Source organism: Panulirus ornatus, chromosome 11 (assembly GCF_036320965.1).
Source record: "Panulirus ornatus isolate Po-2019 chromosome 11, ASM3632096v1, whole genome shotgun sequence".
In the NCBI taxonomy this organism is placed as follows: Eukaryota; Metazoa; Arthropoda; class Malacostraca; order Decapoda; family Palinuridae; genus Panulirus; species Panulirus ornatus.
The window spans coordinates 63,998,738-64,024,043 of NC_092234.1; the positions used below are offsets into that span (position 1 = coordinate 63,998,738).

The 25,306-nt window shown below is 40.1% G+C and overlaps 1 protein-coding gene and 1 pseudogene across 1 annotated transcript in view; both read left to right on the forward strand.

Annotated features, from left to right (window-relative positions):
* The window catches only part of LOC139751156 (coiled-coil domain-containing protein 22 homolog), a 314,331-nt pseudogene that overhangs the window by 86,774 nt on the left and 202,251 nt on the right, over positions 1–25,306 (forward strand).
* The window catches only part of LOC139751613 (coiled-coil domain-containing protein 22-like), a 338,143-nt gene continuing 323,369 nt past the window's right edge, over positions 10,533–25,306 (forward strand). Inside the window, exon 1 of the mRNA XM_071667231.1 lies at positions 10,533–10,984. The gene's annotated coding sequence lies outside the window, so the exon portion shown is untranslated. The remainder of the gene's footprint in view (positions 10,985–25,306) is intronic.

Genomic DNA, 25,306 nt, shown 5'->3' on the forward strand with positions numbered 1-25,306 from the left:
CACAGGTCCATACCTGTGTCGATTTTAGTCTCAGAAAAGTGCCCTGAATCATTTTGGTATTTTATCTCAACTACTTTATTTGACTGCCTGGATGCCATAAAACACCACAGGTCCGTACTGTGTTGATTTTAGTCTTAGAAAAGCACCCTAAATCAATCTGATATTTTATCTAATCATTTTTGTTTTACCGCCTGAATGCCAAAAAGCACCAAAGATTCGTACCTGTGTCAATTTTAGGCTTAGAAAAGCACCCTGAATCACTTTTGTATTTTATCTCAACAACTTCATTTTACCGCTTTGATGCCAGAAAACACCACTGGTCCGTACCTGTGTCTATTTTAGTCTTAGAAAATCAACCTAAATCAATCTGATATTTTATGTCACCAACTTCATTTGACCGCCTGGACACCAAAAAACACTACAGGTCCTTAACTGTGATGGTTTTTAGTCTGAGAAAAAGACCCTGAATCACTCAATATTTTATTGCTACTACTTCATTTGACTACCTGAATGGCAAAAACGACCACAGGTTCGTACCTGTGTGAATTTTATTCTTAGAAAAGCACCCTAGATCAATCTGATATTTTATGTCAACAACTTCATTTGACCGCCTGGATGCCAAAAAACACCACAGGTCCGTACCTGTGTCGGTTTTAGTGTGACAAAAGGACCCTTAATAACTCTAGTTATATCTGAAATCCTTCATTTCACTGCCTGGGTGGCAAAAACACCACAGGTCCGTCCCTGTGTCAATTTTAGGCTTAGAAAAGCACCCTGAATCACTTGTATTTTATCTCAACATCTTCATTTTACCGCTTTTATGCCAAAAAACACCAGTGGTCCGTACCTGTGTGTATTTTAGTCTTAGAAAAGCACCCTAAATCAATCTGATATTTTATATCAACAACTTCATTTGACCGCCTGGATGCCAAAAAACACCACAGGTCCGTTCCTGTGTCGGTTTTAGTGTGAGAAAATGACCCTTAATAACTCTAGTGTTATATCTGAAATCCTTCATTTCACTTCCTGGGTGGCAAAAACACCACAGGTCCGTACCTGTGTCAATTTTAGTCTCAGAAAAGCACCCTGAATCATTTTGGTATTTTATCTCAACTACTTTATTTGACTGCCTGGATGCCATAAAACACCACAGGTCCATACCTGTGTCGATTTTAGTCTTAGAAAAGCACCCTAAATCAATCTGATGTTTTATCTAATCATTTTTGTTTTACTGCCTGAATGCCAAAAAGCACCAAAGGTCCATACCTGTGTCAATTTTTGGCTTAGAAAAGCATCCTGAATCACTTTGGAATTTTATCTCAACAACTTCATTTTACCGCTTTGATGGTAAAAAACACCACTGGTCCGTACCTGTGTGTATTTTAATCTTAGAAAATCACCCTAAATCAATCTGATATTTTATGTCAACAACTTCATTTGAATGCCAGGATGCCAAAAAACACCAGAGGTCCATACCTATGTCGGTTTTAGTGTGAGAAAAGGACCCTCACTACCTCTAGTGTTATATCTGAATTCGTCCCGAATCATTCTGGTATTTTATCTCAACTACTTTATTTGACTGCCTGGATGCCATAAAACACCACAGGTCCATACCTGTGTAAATTTTAGTCTTAGAAAAGTACCCTAAATCAATCTGATATTTTATCCAAGAATTTTTGTTTTACTTCCTGAATGCCAAAAAGAACCAAAGGTCCGTACCTGTGTCAATTTTAGGCTTAGAAAAGCACCCTGAATCTCTTTTGTATTTTATCTCAACAAATTCATTTTACTGCTTTGATGCCAAAAATACCAATGGTATTTTAGTCTTAATAAAGCACCCTAAATCAATCTGATACTTTATGTCAACAACTTCATTTGAACGCCAGGATGCCAAAAAACTCCACAGGTCCGTACCTGTGTCGATTTTAGTCTCAGAAAAGTGCCCTGAATCATTTTGGTATTTTATCTCAACTACTTAATTTGACTGCCTGGATGCCATAAAACACCACAGGTCCGTACCTGTGTCAATTTTAGCCTTAGAAAATCACCCTGAATCACTTTGGTGTTTTATCTCAACAACTTCATTTTACCGCTTTGATGCCTAAAAACACCACAGGGCTGTACCTGTGTGTATTTTAGTCTTAGAAAAGCACCCTAAATCAATATGATATTTTATGTCAACAACTTCATTTGACCGCCTGGATGCCAAAAAACACCACAGTTCCGTACCTGTGTCGGTTTTAGTGTGAGAAAAGGACCCTTAGTAACTCTAGTGTTATATCTGAAATCGTTCATTTCACTGCCTGGGTGGCAAAAAACACCACAGGTCCATACCTGTGTTGATTTTGGGTTCAGAATAGCACACCGACTCAAATATTATATCTCATCAACTTCCTTTGACTCCCAAAGCACCCTGAAACACCACAGGTCCGTACCTGTGTTAATTTTGGGTTCAGAAAAGCGCTCCGACACATTTGAATATTGTGTCTCATCAACTTCGTTTGACTCCTAGAACACCTTGAAGCACCACAGGTCTGTAACTGTGTCGATTTTACATTCAGAAAAGCAGTCCAACTCATTCGAGTATTTTATATCGACAACTTTGTTCAACTCCCAAGATGCCCTCCAGCACCACAGGTCCATACCTATGTTGACTTCAGGTTTAGAAAAGCGCTTTGATTAATTCTAATATTTTATCTTAACAACTTCGTTCAACTTCTAGAATGCTCTGAAGCACCACTGGTCCGTACCTGTGTCCATTTTAGGTACAGAAAAGCGCCCTGATTGAATCGAGTATTTTATCTCAACACCTTCTTTCTACTCCCCGGATGGCCTCAAGCACCAAAGGTCCTTACCTGTATCGATTTTAGGTTCAGAAAATCACTCCAACTCATTTGAGTATTTTATCTAAAAAACTTCGTTCGACATCCAGAACACCCTCCTGCACCACTGGTCCGTACCTGTGTCGATTTTAGGTTCAGAAAAGCACTCCAACCTAATTGAGTATTTTATCTCAACTTTTTTCTACTCCCAGGATGGCCTCAAGTACCACAGGTCCGTACCTGTGTTGATGTTGGGTTCAGAAAAGCGCTCCTACTCATTCGAATATTGTATCTCATCGACTTCGTTTGACTCCCAGATTGCCTTGAAGCACCACAGGTCCGTACCTGTGTCGATCTTAGGTTCAGAAAAGCAGTCCAACTCATTCGAGTATTTTATCTAAAAAACTTCATTCGACTCCCAGAACACCCTCCAGCACCACAGGTCCGTACCTGTATTGATTTGAGGTTCAGAAAAGCACTCCCACCTAATTGAGTATTTTATCTCAACTTTTTTCTACTTCAAGGATGGCTTTAAGCACTACAGGTCCGTACCTGTGTTGATTTTAGGTTCAGAAAAGCGCTCCAACTCATTCGAATATTGTATCTCATCAACTTTGTTTGACTCACAGAACGCCCTGAAGCACCATTTTAGGTTCAGAAAATCACTCCAACTCATTTAAGTAATATATCGAAAAAACTTCGTTTGACTCCCAGAACACCCTCCAGCACCACAGGTCCGTACCTGTGTTGATTTTAGGTTCAGAAAAGCACTCCGACCCAATGGAATATTTTCTCAACAACTTCTTTCTACTCCCAGGATGGCCTGAAGCACCACAGGTTCGTACCTGTGTCGATTTTAGGTTCAGAAAATCACTCCAACTCATTCGAGTATTTTATCTAAAAAATTTTGTACGACTCCCAGAACACCCTCCAGCACCACAGGTCTGACCGTACCTGTGTCAATTTTTGGTTCAGATAAGCACTCGAACCTAATAGAGTATTTTATGTCAACAACTTCGTTCGACTCCCAAGATGCCCTGAAGCACCACAGGCCCGTACCTGTGTTGACTTCAGGTTCAGAAAAGCGCTTTGACTAATTCTAATATTTTATCTTAACTTCGCTCAACTCCCAGAATGCACACAAGCACCACAGGTCCGTACCTGTGTCGATTTTAGGTAGAGAAAAGCGCCCTGATTGAATCGAGTATTATATCTCAACATCTTTCTATTCCCCGGATGGCCTTAAGCACCACAGGTCTGCACCTGTGTCGATTTTAGGTTCAGAAAATCACTCCAACTCATTTGAGTATTTTATCTAAAAAACTTCGTTCGACTCCCAGGACACCCTCCAGCACCACAGGTTCGTACCTGTGTCGATTTTAGGTTCAGAAAATAACTCCGACCTAATCGAATATTTTATCTCAACAACTTCTTTCTACTCCCAGGATGGCCTGAAGCACCACAGGTCCGTACCTGTGTCGATTTTGAGTTCAGAGTAGCACACCGACTCATTCGAATATTATATCTCATCAACTTCCCTTGACTCCCAAAACGCCCTGAAACACCACAGGTCCATCCAGACCTGTGTCAATTTTGGGTTCAGAATAGCACTCCGACTCATTCTAGTATTCTATCTAAAAAAAACTTAGTTCGACTCTCAGAACAGCCTTCAGCACCACAGGTCCGTACCTGTGTCGATTTTAGGTTCAGAAAATCACTCCAACTCATTCTAGTATTCTATCTAAAAAAAAACTTAGTTCGACTCCCAGAACAGCCTTCAGCACCACAGGTCCGTACCTGTGTCGATTTTAGGTTCAGAAAAGCAGTTCAACAACTTCGTTCGACTCCCAAGATGCCCTCCAGCACCACAGGTCCGTACCTGTGTTGACTTCAGGTTCAGAAAAGTGCTTTGACTAATTCTAATATTTTATCTTAACAACTTCGCTTAACTCCCAGAACACTCTCAAGCACCACAGGTGTGTTGATTTTGGGTTCAGAAAAGCACTCAGACTCATTCGAATATTGTATCTCATCGACTTGTTTGACTCCCAGAACGCCCTGAAGCACCACAGGGTCGTACCTGTGTCGATTTTAGGTTCAGAAAATCACTCCAACTCATTTGAGTATTTTATGTAAATAAGTTCCTACAACTCCCAGAACACCCCCCTGCACCACAGGTCCGTACCTGTGTCGATTTTAGGGTCAGAAAAGCACTCCAACCTAATTGAGTATTTTATCTCAACTTTTTTCTACTCCCAGAATGGCCTCAAGCACTACAGGTCCGTACCTGTGTTGATGTTGGGTTTAGAAAAGCGCTCCGACTCATTTGAATATTGTATCTCATCAACTTCGTTTGACTCCCAGAACGCCGTGAAGCACCACAGGTCTGTACATGTGTCGATTTTAGGTTCAGAAAATCACTCCAACTCATTTGAGTATTTTATCTAAAAAACTTCGGTCGACTCCCAGAACACCCTCCAGCACCACAGTCTCAGAAAATAACTCCGACCTAATCGAATATTTGGCTTGAATCACCACAAGTCCGTACCTTTGTCAATTTTGGGTTCAGAATAGTACACCAACTCATTTGAATATTATATCTCATCATCTTCCTATGACTCTCAAAACGCCCTGAAACACCACAGGTGTCGATTTTAGGTTCAGAAAATCACTCCAACTCGTTTGAGTATTTTATCTAAAAAACTTCGTTCAACTCCCAGAACACCCTCCAGCACCACAGGTCCGTACCTGTGTCGATTTTAGGTTCAGAAAATCACTCCAACTCGTTTGAATATTTTATCTAAAAAACTTTGTTTGACTCCCAGAACACCCTCCAGCACCACAGGTCCGTAGCTATGTCGATTTTGGGTTCAGATTAGCACTCCAACTCATTCAAATATTGTATCTCATCAACTTCGTTTGACTCCCAGAATGCCCTGAAGCACCACAGGTCCGTACCTGTGTCGATTTTAGGTACAGAAAAGCGCCTTGACTGAATCGAGTATTTTATCTCAACAACTTCTTTCTACTCCCCGGATGGCCTAAAGCACCACAGGTCCGTACCCGTGTCGATTTTAGGTTCAGAAAATCACTCCAACTCGTTTGAATATTTTATCTAAAAAACTTTGTTCGACTCCCAGAACACCCTCCAGCACCACAGGTCCGTACCTGTGTCTATTTTAGGTTCAGAAAAGCACTCCAACCTAATCGAATATTTTATCTCAACAACTTCTTTCTACTCCCAGAACGCCCTGAAGCACCACAGGTCCGTACCTGTGTCGATTTTAGGTTCAGAAAATCACTCCAACTCATTTGAATATTTTATCTAAAACAATTTGTTCGACTCCCAGAACACCCTCCAGCACCACAGGTCCGTACCTGTGTCGATTTTAGGTTCAGAAAAGCAGTCCAACTCGTTCGAGTATTTTATATCAACAACTTCGTTCGACTCCCAAGATGCCCTGAAGCACCACAGGCCCGTACCTGTGTTGACTTCAGGTTCAGAAAAGCGCTTTGACTAATTCTAATATTTTATCTTTAGAACTTCGTTCAACTCCCAGAATGCTCTCAAGCACCACAGGTCCATACCTGTGTCGATTTTAGGTACAGAAAAGCGCCTTGACTGAATCAAGTATTTTATCTCAACAACTTCTTTCTACTCCCCGGATGGCCTCAAGCACCACAGGTCTGTACCTGTGTCGATTTTAGATTCAGAAAATCACTCCGACCTAATGGAGTATTTTATCTCAACAACTTCTTTCTACTCCCAGGATGGCCTCAAGTACCACAGGTCCGTACCTGTGTTGATTTTGGGTTCAGAAAAGTGCTCTGACTCATTCGAATATTGTATCTCATCAACTTCGTTTGACTCCCAGAACACCCTCCAGCACCACAGGTCCGTACCTGTGTCGATTTTAGGTTCAGAAAAGCACTCCGACCTTATCGAGCATTTTGTCTCAACAACTTCTTTCGATTGTCTAGAGGCCCTCCAGCACCACAGGTCCGTACCTGTGTTGATTTTAGGATTAAAGTGCTCTGACCTAATCAAGTATCTTATCTCAACAACTTTATTTGACTCCTAGGATTGCCTCAAGTGCCACAGGTCCGTACCTGTGTTGATTTTGGATTCAGAAAAACACACTGACTCATTCAAGTATTTTATTGCAACATCTTCGTTCGACTCCCAAGAGGCCCTCCAGCATCACAGGTCTGTACCTGTGGTGATTTTAGGTTCAGAAAAGCACTTTGAATCATTCTAGTATTCTATCTCAAGAACTTCATTCGATTCTCAGAACGCCCTCCAGCACCACAGGTCCATACGTGTTTTGATTTAAGTTCAGAAAAGCGCTCCGACCTAATCAAATATTTTATCTCAACAACTTCTTTCGACTCCCAGGATGGCCTCAAGCACCACAGGTCCGTACCTGTGTCGATTTTGGGTTCAGAAAAGTGCTCCGACTCTTGCGAATATTATATCTCATCAACTTCATTTGACTCCCAGAACACCCTGAAGCACCACAGGTCCGTACCTGTGTTGATTTTAGGTACAGAAAAGCACTCCGAATCATTCGAGTATTTTATTTCAACAACTCCTTTCGACTGCCAAGAGGCCCTCCAGCACCACAGGTCCGTACCTGTGTTGATTTTAGGTTAAGAAAAGCACTCCAAATCATTCGAGTATTTTATTTCAACAACTTCTTTCGACTCCCAGGATGGCTTCAAGCACCACAGGTCTGTACCTGTGTCGATTTTAGGTTCAGAAAAGCACTCCGAATCATTCGAGTATTTTATTTCAACAACTCCTTTCGACTGCCAAGAGGCCCTCCAGCACCACAGGTCCGTACCTGTGTTGATTTTAGGTTAAGAAAAGCACTCCAAATCATTCGAGTATTTTATTTCAACAACTTCTTTCGACTCCCAGGATGGCTTCAAGCACCACAGGTCTGTACCTGTGTCGATTTTAGGTTCAGAAAAGCACTCTGACCCATTTGAGTATTTTATCTCAACAATGTCATGCGACTGCCAAGAGGCCCTCCAGCACCACAGGTCCGTACCTGTGGTGATTTTAGGTTCAGAAAAGTGCTCCGAATCATTCGAGTATCCTATCTCAACAACTCCGTGCAATTCCCAAGACGCCCTCTAGCACCACAGATCCGTTACCTGTGTTGATTTTATGTTTAGAAAAGTGCTCTGACCTAATCAAGTATCGTATCTCAACTTTATGCGACTCCCAGGATGGCCTCAAGCGCCACAGGTCCGTACCTGTGTCGATTTTAGGTTCAGAAAAGCCCACCGACTCATTCGAGTATTTTATCTCAACAAATGATGATTCTTTTTGTTGTAATTTGTGCTTTTCAGTACAAACATTTTGTGAAGCAAATACTTCACCAAAGGGAAATACATATCGGGTGAGAATAATGTTGGTATATTTTTTCTATAACATGGAAATTTAAGGCAAATCTTTGGTGAGATTCTTCTGATTTTGGGATAGTAAGGCAGCAAGCGTACCCTTTTTGCAACTCAGCAGAGTTATGGCAACAGACCCCAGTTCTTTGAATGCACCATATAAAAGGTGTTTGCAGCCTTAGATAAAAGTGGCATTCCTGCAGGTACTCTCTGGAATAGTGGAGGGTTTGTGTGAAGGAGTGGAATGTGAGAGTAATAAATGATAAGTCATGAAATTAAGTTGTTGATACTCTCCTTTTTTCATTCATACTTGTCTGCTGGTTCATGTGTTATCATGGTAGCACCAGGAATATACATAGAAATGCTGCATTTGTTCACATATATTCTCTTGCTTTCATGTGCAATGCACCAAAACCACACCCTCCTATTGATGACCAAGGCCCACAGACCTTTCCATGATTTCCCCCATGCACTCACAGTGACGGTATGTCATCCCCGTTATACCATATCGTTCCAATTCACTGTCCCATGCATACCATTTATTAAAGGAAAATTAGTCATGATATATTCGTGTGGAAGAAGGTACAGGATAACGGGCTCTTGAATAAGGAACAACATACCCACCTTTTAATCCCTCCCCTACTCTCTCTCTCTCTCTCTCTCTCTCTCTCTCTCTCTCTCTCTCTCTCTCTCTCTCTCTCTCTCTCTCTTCCAAAATCCATTGAATTCACCCATCACTTAAAGTTTCTCTCATGGATATACATGCATTATTATTCTTTGAAGTTCTCCCCAGAGAGTGTCCTTGATTTCTCTTCTCTCTCATTACACACTATTAATTTCGCACCAATGAACTTGCACCCAAACATTTTTCAAACTGATATAATTCATGGACCAATAACTGTATTCCACTCAAATGGCAATGGTGAGAGAACACTGATTGTATGCAGTAGCATGCATGTTGGAAATACGTAGTTTAGATAGAAATATTTTCATGAATACATGTGGTATCAACACAGAGTAGAGAAAAAGAACATCACATTTGTTTTATGTAAGAAATGACGCGATGGATAGTTTACTTGATATGCAGTCAATGAGGGTGGAGGGGTTGTTATGTCAAATTCTGTTAAGATATATAGGTTAGTGCTTTATTGAAGATGATACAGGTTTAGAAATAGGAATGACAAAATATGAAAAAAGTGAAAATATTGAGACATGAAAGATTCAAGTGTATCTTCTAGGAGTTAGGTGAGAGAATGTGAAATTGTTTAGGATGGGAGTTGGGCAGCAGTTTAAGCCTGCTTTTCTGAAAGCTTCTCAGGAAGTATGAAGTACATCTCATATAGGGTGTGGAAAGGGAAATACCGTATGGTAGCATGATTTGAGGAAGCTTGCGGAGGAAAAAAAGGAAAAGACTCAAGTTTACAAGGATTAGGTAAATTTTCTAGAAAAGACTGATGAACAGAGGACTAAGAGTGTAGACGTGTAGCAGTGAGTAGTGATAAGGATGGTATAATGAAGATTTAGACACCGAAAAGGCTCTAATTTTCATATCTAGTCTTACAATATTGAATATGTAACTAATTATGTCTACCAATAACGCATTATTGATAAACATTATACTTTCTTCATAACAACGTCACAGTTCTGGCGTGTGTATGTGCGTTATCACGTTATAAGAGACTCGCCGTCCAGAAAGGGGTGAGGACTCCACAGGCCTACACAAAACATGGACCCCCACGAACTTTTATTGACTGTACATAGCCTGGGACACGTCAAACCTACCAAGGCTATGTCTACCTAACGTCTTAAGCCGGTGTTGATTTCTAACCGTTAATTATAAATTCTCTGCAAATCATTGTCTGAGGTTTCTCGTAATTATTAGTCGATCTTTCTAGAAATTCTGTTACAGTACTAACTAAATCTGAACTAGAGTGGTGGGGCTAGCTATAATCATCATGAAAATCGAGTCATCAAGTTACAATATGGAGTTCACAGCAGGGGGGGGGGGGGGAGATCTGATCCAAGACTTTCTTGGTATCGTTTGAAAACGAGTACGAGTTGATTCTCTTATATCAGCAATTAATGTTCCACTATTTACTGTGTTTTACACTAATCTTTTGCGAAGTTTTTTGGGTGTCTTATCATTAATATTTTTTCCAAACGTTAACTGTAAGCTCGATTTTATGCAGATTTATGCTGAAAGAAGTCACCTTTTGCGCATGCGTATAGTAAGCTCCACCTCTTGCGCATGCTCAGAGTAAGTGTTACCTACAGCGCATGCTCGGCCTGAAGTGACGCATGCGCACATTTGTTTAAACATTAAATTGCTTTGATAATTGAATTAGTGGCGCGAAATAGCTCAGTGAGTGAGGAAGTTGTTTGTTCCGTCAGTGTTCATGATTTAACGCATACCATTCTTGAAGATTGGAATTGGATAATTCTCGTATTGGAATGAATCATGGCGCAGTGCTGCACCTGTTCATCAAATGGCTGGTGAATAAATAACAGAATTTTGACAAAATGCCGAAGAAACATTTCTCTGATGACAAATTTTCGGTGCTCGATGAACGTGAATTCTTGATTCTTTTTTAACAAGGTGACATGTGAAATATCCTAAATCTTATATTCTTTTTGTGTTTGTACAATTGTTAAAGTTGATTTAGTTGCCATAGTCATCTCTCTGACTCTTCAAGAGGAAATTGGCCATCGCTGATCAGTACTTCCACCAGGGTTTTGTACGTACTCACCTCATTAAGGTAAGTGACTTCTTCATTTTGTTTTTTCTATATGGAGTCTGGGATAGGAGCCCCCTTGGTTCAGGGGTTGTTAGGTCTGTTACTTGGGTTTACTTACATAGGTAGATTATTGGACTAAGGCTGACGCCTGTGTGCAGACCGCTGCCTTCAGGTTGGCATCTGCACAGTTATTTCTACTAAAGCCTCTTAACACTGGCTTATTGTTCCAAAACTTGCCTAGACTACGCTTAGTTGCATGGACAGAGGGGCGCTAGCAACAATTTCTTGCAGCGAATTATTGGTATTAATGATACCTTGATTGAAAGTATTTAATTACATCGTCTCCATTTGTTTTGTATTATCATTGAGTGATTTGTATCTTCAGCGTCACCTGATTATACATCACATAGTCCTTTATTGCGATAGCCTTTAAATATTTCATAAACCTTCGCCACATCGATCATCTCTGTATTCCCAGGTGAGCAGCTTTTGTCTTTAGCCTTTCCGGTTGAGGCAGATCGTTTAAAGCCAGTCTGTTTAATTTTCCTTCTCTGTTCATTTTCACTAATCATTACTTACTCTTATAAATGTTATAGAAGTACAAGATGGATTAACTCAAGGTGGAGTCTCCCAAGAAATTTGAAAATTATCAAGATAATATCTTCGACCAAGTGTTATGTCCTCATGATTCCCATTTCTTGTAAGCATTGTTGAATTTGATGTAGAAGTACATCAGAAGACAGCTGAAGCCTATATAGACACCAGTATCCTTGTAATATTATTAGCCTGTAATGCTTTACCTTCAATCTTAGTTAAGTTCTGGCTAATGACGATGGCACTGAAAAAGGAAACATCATCCTTCGTAGATCAGAGTTCTTACACAATCTAACGGCAGTTTCCTTTCCTTGTCATCTTTTGACGTAGTTTCCTCCACATCATAGATCGTCTTATTTTTGTAATTATATGCTTCCCTGTCATGCTGTTCCTTTATCTCTAGGTTCGAGATGGTTTTAAGTTCATCTTTTGTCATGTGAAGGGGTGTCTGATTCTCCTGCTTGTCCTCTAATATGTGGTCTACCGCCTCCTTACTGAGTTTACCGGTTGACTTATTTTGTGTCTTTCACAACCTCTCCACTATATTCTGCATGTATTTGTTAACCCTTTCCTTGGTAGGGCCCTAAACGTGAAAAGCTCCTTCCCATGCCCGGAAACAGGTAATTAGACACACACCCATACACTTACAAGCACAAATAATTGGTCGCTTGGAGAAACATACAGGCGGACGCCTGCTCACGGAAACAGACGCGAGCAGAGAAACACACATGTGCGGACTCATACGCACATGAGAATACATGCACGTAGAATCACATACGTGCATACACTCGCATGAACACAAACTCTGCAAACATCACACTTACATCTACAAAAATGCTTTGATCGTTGAAAAATGCATGTTACCTGTTTGCCCACTTGGAAAGGAGTTTTAAACACATTGCTCCCATGTTATATATTTAATCAGTCTTGCTACTATTCCCTATCTCTAACGCTCAATGAATTCACTGTTTCTTGATCTACTCCTCCAGTACTCTTACAGTGAAGAGCAATTTGTTTGCATCTTAACAGAATCTTCTCTCGCTAAGTTTCATGTTATCCTCTACCTCATCGCGTAGATGTCTGAACTCGAGGCTCGCATGTTCGGATTTCCTTTCCTCGGTCACTCTAGTTGGCCAATTTCTTAAATTATTTCTGTCATCAGAAGTGTCCATCACGGTTTATTATATTTTCCATCAATCATTTGTTGATCATTAGCCATTACTCGCAACCAACCTTATTCATTGGTACGCAAATAATTCTGATTTTCTTTGTTTTTCATTCTCATTATATGTAGGATCTCGTCACGACTTAACTTAAACTCTCAGATTTTAGTAGGCTATCCCTAGGGCAGTTATATTACAACCTTGGAACATTTTGTGCTTCTGATACCCAGTCTTTTATTTCTTCTGATATTCCTAACGCATAGTATGTGTGGATCAGGTGTTTGCTCTGAAGAATGTATGTGAGAAAAACTTAGAGAAACAGATGGATTTGCATGTATCATTTATAGATCCGGAGAAGGCATATGATAGAGTTGTTAGATATGCTGTGTGGAAGGTATTAAGAGTATATGGTGTGGGAGGTAAGTTGCTAGAAAATATTTTATTGAGGATGTATGGCATTTGTACGAGAAGGAAGAGAGGAAAGTGATTGGCTCCTAGTGAATGTCTGTTTTCGGCGGGGGTGCGTGATGTCTCCATGATTGTTTAATGTGGACCATGGTTAGGTTAGACTGGAGGAATGCTGCAAGATTGCTGTATGGAAGATCGGTCAGTTAGGTGTGCCTTGGTGATGTCTGTTCTCAGGATAGTTCTGTTAGGTTCTCGCAGCATCAGGAATGGAGGATTGTTTAGAATATAAGTGTAGAGAAACCTGTATTCTGGTATTTTGACTCTTAATGATTGGTTTATTTTCCTTAATATGAGAGACTTTGAGTACTGAGTTTTTGTATGTTATTACATTATTTTCAATTGCTTGTGTTTTCATTCATGATTTATCTGGTGAGAGTAAGTTAATGTGATTATGTGGTTCTTGGATCGCTCTTTTTGTAAGTGACTGGTGATGTGTCTCAAGTGTGAGATATATTTATGGATTCATATTTAGATTTGATCACCTATTTCTGCATCGGTGTGGTAGTGCAGGAATAGATAAAAAAGGTCACATTTTCTGATACCCATTCCCTAGCTGTCATATTCAATGTACTGAAACCCCAGCTTTCTATCCACAATCAGGCCCTACCCGATCCTTCCATTGTTTATCACAGCCGCTTCACATGAATCTTATACCAATAATATAATTCATGTTATTCCGAAGTATGCATTCTTTACTTGACATTTGAATAAGGTTGTATCCAAAAATTGGACATTTTCAGTTGAACTACAAGCTTTTTGACAGGATGTAAGATTAACACAAGTGAATCTGTATCTTACAATGACAGATGCAGTGATGACAGTGCCTTTGTTTTGCCAGTTTAAGGGGCTATGGTCAGGTCAGAGTGAAGGAACATGACAAGATTGTTGGCTGCTATATGAGAGTCAGGTCAAATGATGTTTTGCTTGATTGATGTCTCATCTTCTCTCTTGGTGTATTCTGGTTGTCAAGAAAATGATTTTAATGTGTGCTGTATTTCGATGTTTTGAATGTCATGACTGGTTTGATATCCTTATGTTTTCAGCCATGATTTCTTTGTTGAAAATAGAATTTTGATGATTCTTTGTGTTGTAGTTTCTTCATTTCAGTGCACGTGTAGACATTTTCTGATGCAAATACTTCAGTAAAGGGAAACACATAACAGGTGACAATAATGTTTGTATACTTTTTCTATAACATGGAAATTTAAGGCAAATCTTCGGTGAGACTTTTCCGATTTTAGGATAGTAAGGTAGCAAGTGTGCCCTTTTTGCTACTCAGCAGAGTTATGGCAACAGACCCAAGTTCTTTGAATGCACCACATAAAAGGTTCTTGCATTCTTAGATAAAAGTGGAATTCCTGCAGGAACTCCCTGGAATAGTGGAAGGTTTGTGTGAAGGAGTGGAATGTGAGAGGAATAAATGATAAGTGATGAATTTAAGTTGTAGATTTTTTTTTTTTTTTTTATACTTTGTCGCTGTCTCCCGCGTTTGCGAGGTAGCGCAAGGAAACAGACGAAAGAAATGGCCCCCCCCCCATACACATGTACATACACACGTCCACACACGCAAATATACATACCTACACAGCTTTCCATGGTTTACCCCAGACGCTTCACATGCCCCGACTCAATCCACTGACAGCACGTCAACCCCTGTATACCACATCGCTCCAATTCACTCTATTCCTTGCCCTCCTTTCACCCTCCTGCATGTTCAGGCCCCGATCACACAAAATCTTTTTCACTCCATCTTTCCACCTCCAATTTGGTCTCCCTCTTCTCCTCGTTCCCTCCACCTCCGACACATATATCCTCTTGGTCAATCTTTCCTCACTCATTCTCTCCATGTGCCCAAACCATTTCAAAACACCCTCTTCTGCTCACTCAACCACGCTCTTTTTATTTCCACACATCTCTCTTACCCTTACGTTACTTACTCGATCAAACCACCTCACACCACACATTTTCCTCAAACATCTCATTTCCAGCACGTCCATCCTCCTGCGCACAACTCTATCCATAGCCCACGCCTCGCAACCATACAACATTGTTGGAACCACTATTCCTTCAAACATACCCATTTTTGCTTTCCGAGATAATGTTCTCGACTTCCACACATTTTTCAAGGCTCCCAAAATTTTCGCCCCCTCCCCCACCCTATGATCCACTTCCGCTTCCATGGTTCCATCCGCTGACAGATCCACTCCCAGATATCTAAAACACTTCACTTCCTCCAGTTTTTCTCCATTCAAACTCACCTCCCAATTGACTTGACCCTCAACCCTACTGTACCTAATAACCTTGCTCTTATTCACATTTACTCTTAACTTTCTTCTTCCACACACTTTACCAAACTCAGTCACCAGCTTCTGCAGTTTCTCACATGAATCAGCCACCAGCGCTGTATCATCAGCGAACAACAACTGACTCACTTCCCAAGCTCTCTCATCCCCAACAGACTTCATACTTGCCCCTCTTTCCAGGACTCTTGCATTTACCTCCCTAACAACCCCATCCATAAACAAATTAAACAACCATGGAGACATCACACACCCCTGCCGCAAACCTACATTCACTGAGAACCAATCACTTTCCTCTCTTCCTACACGTACACATGCCTTACATCCTCGATAGAAACTTTTCACTGCTTCTAACAACTTGCCTCCCACACCATATATTCTTAATACCTTCCACAGAGCATCTCTATCAACTCTATCATATGCCTTCTCCAGATCCATAAATGCTACATACAAATCCATTAGCTTTTCTAAGTATTTCTCACATACATTCTTCAAAGCAAACACCTGATCCACACATCCTCTACCACTTCTGAAACCGCACTGCTCTTCCCCAATCTGATGCTCTGTACATGCCTTCACCCTCTCAATCAATACCCTCCCATATAATTTACCAGGAATACTCAACAAACTTATACCTCTGTAATTTGAGCACTCACTCTTATCCCCTTTGCCTTTGTACAATGGCACTATGCACGCATTCCGCCAATCCTCAGGCACCTCACCATGAGTCATACATACATTAAATAACCTTACCAACCAGTCAACAATACAGTCACCCCCTTTTTTAATAAATTCCACTGCAATACCATCCAAACCTGCTGCCTTGCCGGCTTTCATCTTCCGCAAAGCTTTTACTACCTCTTCTCTGTTTACCAAATCATTTTCCCTAACCCTCTCACTTTGCACACCACCTCGACCAAAACACCCTTTATTCATTCATACTTGTCTGCTGTTTCATGTGTTATCATGGTAGCACCAGGAATATACATAGAAAAGCTGCATTTGTTCACATACATTCTCTAGCTTTCATGTGCAATACACCTAAACCACACCCTCCTATTGATGACCAAGCCCCATAGACCTTTCCATGGTTTCCCCTATCCACTCACTGTGACAGAATGTCACCCCCGTTATACCATATCGTTCCAATTCACTATGTCCCAGGAAAGCCTTTTTAATTATTAAAGGAAAATTAGTCATGATATGTTTGTGTGGAAGAGGGTAAAGGATTACGGGCTCTGAATAAAGGACCCCATACCCACCTATCTCTCCCTCCCTTACTTGGTCATTCTCTCTCTCTCTCTCTCTCTCTCTCTCTCTCTCTCTCTCTCTCTCTCTCTCTCTCTCTCTCTCTCTCTCTCTCATAGTCCAATGAAGTCACCCATCACTTAAAGTTTCTCTCATGGATCTACATGCATTATTATTCTTTGAAGTTCTCCCCAGAGAGTGTCCTTGATTTCTCTTCTCTCTCATTACACACTCCATATGCAGTCATGACAGTTACACGATATTTTGCAACTATTAATTTTGCACTAATAAACTTGCACCCAAACATTTTTCAAACTAATGTAATTCATGAATCAATAACTGTATTCCACTCAAATGACAATGGTGACAGAACACTGATTGTATATACACAACAGTATGCATGTTGGAAATACATAATAGATAGAAAGATGTTCATAAATACATGTGGTATCGACACATGGTAGACAAGAACATGACATTTGTTTTTTTGTAAGAAATGAACCGATGGATAGTTTGCTTGATATGCAATCATTGAAGGGGAGGGGGGGTTGTTATATCAAATGGTGTCAAGATATAGGTTAGTGCTTTATTGAAGATGATGATACAGTATTAAAAATAGGAATGACAAAATATGAAAAAAGTGGAAATATTGAGGCATGAAAGATTCAATTGTATCTTGTAAGAGTTAACTGAGAGAATCTGAAGTTGTTTAGGATGGGAGTGGCAGCAGTTTAAGCTTGCTTCTTTAAAAGTATGTAGTAGCACTTCTCGTATAGGGTGTGGAAAGGGAAATACAGTATGGTAACATGATTTGAGAAAGCTTGTGGAGGAAGAAAAGAAAAAGACTCAAGTTTACAAGAATTCGGTAAATTTTCTAGAAAAGAGTGATGAACAGAGGACAAAGGGTGTAGAACTGTAGCACTGAGTAGTGATAAGGATGGTATAATGAAGACATAGACGCTGAAGGGGCTGTAATTTTCATCTTATATAATATTTAATATGTAACATTATGTATACCGATAACGCATGATTGATAAACATCATCCTTTCATACTTTACTACATCAGCGTCACAGTTCTGCCGTGTGTATGTGTCTTGTCACGTTATAATAGACTCGCCGTCCAGAAAGGGGTGAGGACTCCACAGGCCTACACAAAACATGGACCCCCACGAACTTTTATTGACTGTACATAGCCTGGGACACGTCAAACCTACCAAGGCTATGTCTTCCTAATGTCTTAAGCCATTGTTGGTGATTTCTAACCGTTAATTAAAAATTCTCTGCAAATCATTGTATGAGGTTTCTCGTTATTATTAGTCAATCTTTCTAGAAATTCTGTTGCAGTACTAACTTAATCTGAACTAGAGTGGTGGGGTAGCTATAATCATGAAAATCGAGTCATCAAGTTATAGTATGGAAATCACAGCTGGGGAGAGGTCTTATCCAAGACTTTCTCAGTATTGTTAAGAAACGAGTTCGTGTTGATTTTCTTATATTGGTAATTAATATTCCACCATTTACTGTTTTACACTATTATTCTTTTGCGAATTTTTTTTTTTGGGGGTCTTTTGATTAACATTTTTTTCCAAACGTTAACTATAAGCCCGATTTTATACAGATTTATGCTGAAAGAAGTCACCTTTTGCGCATGTGTATAGTAAGCTCCACCTCTTGAGCATGCTCAGAGTAAGTTTTACCTACAGCACATGTTCGGCCTGATGTGACGCATGCGCACATTTGTGTAAACATTGAATTGCTTCGATAATTGAATTAATTACGCGAAATAGCTGGTGAATGAGGAAGTCGTTCATTCCGTCAGTGTTCATGATTTAACGCATACCATTCTTGAAGATTGGAATTGGATAATTCTCGTATTGGAATGAATCATGGCGCAGTGCTGCACCTGTTCATCAAATGGCTGGTGAATAAATAACAGAATTTTGACAAAATGCTGACGAAACATTTCTATGATGGCAGACTTTCGGTGCTGTATGAACTAGAATTCTTGATTATTTTTTTTTTTTTTAAACAAGGTGACATCTGAATATGTCTTAAATCTTGTATTCTTTTTGTGTGTTTGTAAATTGTTAAAGTTGATTCAGTTGCCATAGTCATCTCTGACTCTTCAACAGGAAATTGGCCATCGCTGATCAGCACTTCCATCGGAGTTCCGTACGTACTCACCTCATTAAGGTAAGTGACTTCTTCATTTTGTTTTTTCTATATGGAGTCTGGGATAGGAGCCCCCTTGGTTCAGGGGTTGTTAGGTCTGTTACTTGGGTTTACTTACATAGGTAGGTTATTGGACTAAGGCTGACGCCTGTGTGCAGACCGCTGCCTTCAGGTTGGGATCTCTTCACGATTATTTTCACTAAAGCCTCTTAACACTGGTTTATTCTTGCAAAACTTGCCAAGACTACGCTTATTGGCATGGACAGAGGGTCTGTAGCAACATTTTCTTGCAGCGAATTATTTGTATTAATGATAACCTTGATTGAAAGTATTTAATTACATCGTCTCCATTTGTTTTGTATTATCATTAAGTGGTTTATATCATCAGCGTCCCCTGATTATATACTTCACATAGTCCTTATCGCGATAGCCCTTAAAGATTTCATAAATCTTCGCCATATCGATCACCTCCGTATTCTCTGTATTCCCGGGTGAGCAGCTTTTTTTCTTAAGCCTTTTTGCATGAGTCAGGTCGTTTAGAGCCAGTCTGTTTAATTTTCCTTCTCTGTTCATTTTCACTAATCATTACTTCTATGAATGTCATAACTTGTGGGAGTACAAGGTAGATTACTCAAGATAATATCTTCGTCCAAGTGTTATGTTTTCATGATTCCCATTTCTTGTAAGCATTGTTGAATTTGGTGTAGAAGTACATCAGAAGACAGCTGAAGCCTAAATAGATACCAGTGTCCTTGTAATATTATTTAGCCTTTAATGCTTTACCTTCAGTCTTATTTAAGTTCTGTCGAGTGACGATGGCACTGAAAAAGGGAACATTATCCTTCGTCGATCAGAGTCCTTCCATAATCTGATGGTTGTGTCAGAAATGTTACTCGTGTTATATAAATTTCCAAATTCATCCACGTCTTGCTGTTTCCTTTCCTTATCATCGTCTGACACACTTTCCTCCACATCATAGATCGTCTTATTTTTGTAATTATATGCTTCCCTGTCATGCCGTTCCTTTATCTGTAGGTTCGAGATGATTTTAAGTTCATCTTTTGTCATCTGAAGGGGTCTCTAATTCACCTACTTGTCCTCTATTATGTGGTCCACCACCTCCTTGCTGAGTTTAGTGTTTAACTTATTTTGTGTCTTGCACAGCCTCTCCACTATATTCTCCATGTATTTGATAACCCTTTCCTTGGTGGGGTCCTAAACGTGAAAAGCTTCTTCTCATACCGTGAAACAGGTAATTAGACACACACCCATTCACTTCCAATCGCAAATAATTGGTCGCGTGGAAAATATACACGTGGACGCCTGCTCACGGAAACAGACGGGAGCAGAGAAACACACATGTGCGGACTCATACGCACGTGAGAATACATGCACGTAGAATCATATACGTGCATACACTTGCATGAACAGAAACTCTGCAAACATCACACTTACATCTACAAAAATACTTTCATTCTTGAAAAATGCACGATTACCTGTTTGCCCACTTGGAGAGGAGTTTTAAAGACATTGCTCCCTTGTTATATATTTAATTAGTCTTGCTACTGCTCCCTATCTCTAAGGCCCAATGAATTGAGTGTTTCTTGGTCTACTCCTACAGTACTCTAAGAATGAAGAGAAATTTCTTTGCATCTTTACAGAATCTTCTGTGGCTAAGTTTCATGCTATCCTCTACCTCATCGCGTAGATGTTTGAACTCGAGGCTACTATGTATGGATTTCCTTTCTTCGGTCACTCTAGTTGGCCAATTTTTAGAATTATTTATGTCATGAGAAGTGTCCATCACGGTTTATTATATTTTCCATCAATCATATGTTGATCATTAGCCATTACTGGCAAACAACATTATTCTTTCGTAGGCAAATAATTCTGATTTTCTTTCTTTTTCATTCTCATTATACTTAAGATCTCGTCACGACTTAAACTCAGATTTTAGTAGGCTATCCCTAGTGCAATTGTATTACAACCTTGGAAAATTTTGTGCTTCCCATACCCAGTCTTTTATTTCTAATGATATTCCTAACGCATAGTATGTGTGGATCAGGTGTTTGCTCTGAAGAATGTATGTGAGAAAAACTTAGAGAAACAGATGGATTTGCATGTATCATTTATAGATCCGGAGAAGGCATATGATAGAGTTGTTAGATATGCTGTGTGGAAGGTATTAAGAGTATATGGTGTGGGAGGTAAGTTGCTAGAAAATATTTTATTGAGGATGTATGGCATTTGTACGAGAAGGAAGAGAGGAAAGTGATTGGCTCCTAGTGAATGTCTGTTTTCGGCGGGGGTGCGTGATGTCTCCATGATTGTTTAATGTGGACCATGGTTAGGTTAGACTGGAGGAATGCTGCAAGATTGCTGTATGGAAGATCGGTCAGTTAGGTGTGCCTTGGTGATGTCTGTTCTCAGGATAGTTCTGTTAGGTTCTCGCAGCATCAGGAATGGAGGATTGTTTAGAATATAAGTGTAGAGAAACCTGTATTCTGGTATTTTGACTCTTAATGATTGGTTTATTTTCCTTAATATGAGAGACTTTGAGTACTGAGTTTTTGTATGTTATTACATTATTTTCAATTGCTTGTGTTTTCATTCATGATTTATCTGGTGAGAGTAAGTTAATGTGATTATGTGGTTCTTGGATCGCTCTTTTTGTAAGTGACTGGTGATGTGTCTCAAGTGTGAGATATATTTATGGATTCATATTTAGATTTGATCACCTATTTCTGCATCGGTGTGGTAGTGCAGGAATAGATAAAAAAGGTCACATTTTCTGATACCCATTCCCTAGCTGTCATATTCAATGTACTGAAACCCCAGCTTTCTATCCACAATCAGGCCCTACCCGATCCTTCCATTGTTTATCACAGCCGCTTCACATGAATCTTATACCAATAATATAATTCATGTTATTCCGAAGTATGCATTCTTTACTTGACATTTGAATAAGGTTGTATCCAAAAATTGGACATTTTCAGTTGAACTACAAGCTTTTTGACAGGATGTAAGATTAACACAAGTGAATCTGTATCTTACAATGACAGATGCAGTGATGACAGTGCCTTTGTTTTGCCAGTTTAAGGGGCTATGGTCAGGTCAGAGTGAAGGAACATGACAAGATTGTTGGCTGCTATATGAGAGTCAGGTCAAATGATGTTTTGCTTGATTGATGTCTCATCTTCTCTCTTGGTGTATTCTGGTTGTCAAGAAAATGATTTTAATGTGTGCTGTATTTCGATGTTTTGAATGTCATGACTGGTTTGATATCCTTATGTTTTCAGCCATGATTTCTTTGTTGAAAATAGAATTTTGATGATTCTTTGTGTTGTAGTTTCTTCATTTCAGTGCACGTGTAGACATTTTCTGATGCAAATACTTCAGTAAAGGGAAACACATAACAGGTGACAATAATGTTTGTATACTTTTTCTATAACATGGAAATTTAAGGCAAATCTTCGGTGAGACTTTTCCGATTTTAGGATAGTAAGGTAGCAAGTGTGCCCTTTTTGCTACTCAGCAGAGTTATGGCAACAGACCCAAGTTCTTTGAATGCACCACATAAAAGGTTCTTGCATTCTTAGATAAAAGTGGAATTCCTGCAGGAACTCCCTGGAATAGTGGAAGGTTTGTGTGAAGGAGTGGAATGTGAGAGGAATAAATGATAAGTGATGAATTTAAGTTGTAGATTTTTTTTTTTTTTTTTATACTTTGTCGCTGTCTCCCGCGTTTGCGAGGTAGCGCAAGGAAACAGACGAAAGAAATGGCCCCCCCCCATACACATGTACATACACACGTCCACACACGCAAATATACATACCTACACAGCTTTCCATGGTTTACCCCAGACGCTTCACATGCCCCGACTCAATCCACTGACAGCACGTCAACCCCTGTATACCACATCGCTCCAATTCACTCTATTCCTTGCCCTCCTTTCACCCTCCTGCATGTTCAGGCCCCGATCACACAAAATCTTTTTCACTCCATCTTTCCACCTCCAATTTGGTCTCCCTCTTCTCCTCGTTCCCTCCACCTCCGACACATATATCCTCTTGGTCAATCTTTCCTCACTCATTCTCTCCATGTGCCCAAACCATTTCAAAACACCCTCTTCTGCTCACTCAACCACGCTCTTTTTATTTCCACACATCTCTCTTACCCTTACGTTACTTACTCGATCAAACCACCTCACACCACACATTTTCCTCAAACATCTCATTTCCAGCACGTCCATCCTCCTGCGCACAACTCTATCCATAGCCCACGCCTCGCAACCATACAACATTGTTGGAACCACTATTCCTTCAAACATACCCATTTTTGCTTTCCGAGATAATGTTCTCGACTTCCACACATTTTTCAAGGCTCCCAAAATTTTCGCCCCCTCCCCCACCCTATGATCCACTTCCGCTTCCATGGTTCCATCCGCTGACAGATCCACTCCCAGATATCTAAAACACTTCACTTCCTCCAGTTTTTCTCCATTCAAACTCACCTCCCAATTGACTTGACCCTCAACCCTACTGTACCTAATAACCTTGCTCTTATTCACATTTACTCTTAACTTTCTTCTTCCACACACTTTACCAAACTCAGTCACCAGCTTCTGCAGTTTCTCACATGAATCAGCCACCAGCGCTGTATCATCAGCGAACAACAACTGACTCACTTCCCAAGCTCTCTCATCCCCAACAGACTTCATACTTGCCCCTCTTTCCAGGACTCTTGCATTTACCTCCCTAACAACCCCATCCATAAACAAATTAAACAACCATGGAGACATCACACACCCCTGCCGCAAACCTACATTCACTGAGAACCAATCACTTTCCTCTCTTCCTACACGTACACATGCCTTACATCCTCGATAGAAACTTTTCACTGCTTCTAACAACTTGCCTCCCACACCATATATTCTTAATACCTTCCACAGAGCATCTCTATCAACTCTATCATATGCCTTCTCCAGATCCATAAATGCTACATACAAATCCATTAGCTTTTCTAAGTATTTCTCACATACATTCTTCAAAGCAAACACCTGATCCACACATCCTCTACCACTTCTGAAACCGCACTGCTCTTCCCCAATCTGATGCTCTGTACATGCCTTCACCCTCTCAATCAATACCCTCCCATATAATTTACCAGGAATACTCAACAAACTTATACCTCTGTAATTTGAGCACTCACTCTTATCCCCTTTGCCTTTGTACAATGGCACTATGCACGCATTCCGCCAATCCTCAGGCACCTCACCATGAGTCATACATACATTAAATAACCTTACCAACCAGTCAACAATACAGTCACCCCCTTTTTTAATAAATTCCACTGCAATACCATCCAAACCTGCTGCCTTGCCGGCTTTCATCTTCCGCAAAGCTTTTACTACCTCTTCTCTGTTTACCAAATCATTTTCCCTAACCCTCTCACTTTGCACACCACCTCGACCAAAACACCCTTTATTCATTCATACTTGTCTGCTGTTTCATGTGTTATCATGGTAGCACCAGGAATATACATAGAAAAGCTGCATTTGTTCACATACATTCTCTAGCTTTCATGTGCAATACACCTAAACCACACCCTCCTATTGATGACCAAGCCCCATAGACCTTTCCATGGTTTCCCCTATCCACTCACTGTGACAGAATGTCACCCCCGTTATACCATATCGTTCCAATTCACTATGTCCCAGGAAAGCCTTTTTAATTATTAAAGGAAAATTAGTCATGATATGTTTGTGTGGAAGAGGGTAAAGGATTACGGGCTCTGAATAAAGGACCCCATACCCACCTATCTCTCCCTCCCTTACTTGGTCATTCTCTCTCTCTCTCTCTCTCTCTCTCTCTCTCTCTCTCTCTCTCTCTCTCTCTCTCTCTCTCTCTCTCTCTCTCATAGTCCAATGAAGTCACCCATCACTTAAAGTTTCTCTCATGGATCTACATGCATTATTATTCTTTGAAGTTCTCCCCAGAGAGTGTCCTTGATTTCTCTTCTCTCTCATTACACACTCCATATGCAGTCATGACAGTTACACGATATTTTGCAACTATTAATTTTGCACTAATAAACTTGCACCCAAACATTTTTCAAACTAATGTAATTCATGAATCAATAACTGTATTCCACTCAAATGACAATGGTGACAGAACACTGATTGTATATACACAACAGTATGCATGTTGGAAATACATAATAGATAGAAAGATGTTCATAAATACATGTGGTATCGACACATGGTAGACAAGAACATGACATTTGTTTTTTTGTAAGAAATGAACCGATGGATAGTTTGCTTGATATGCAATCATTGAAGGGGAGGGGGGGTTGTTATATCAAATGGTGTCAAGATATAGGTTAGTGCTTTATTGAA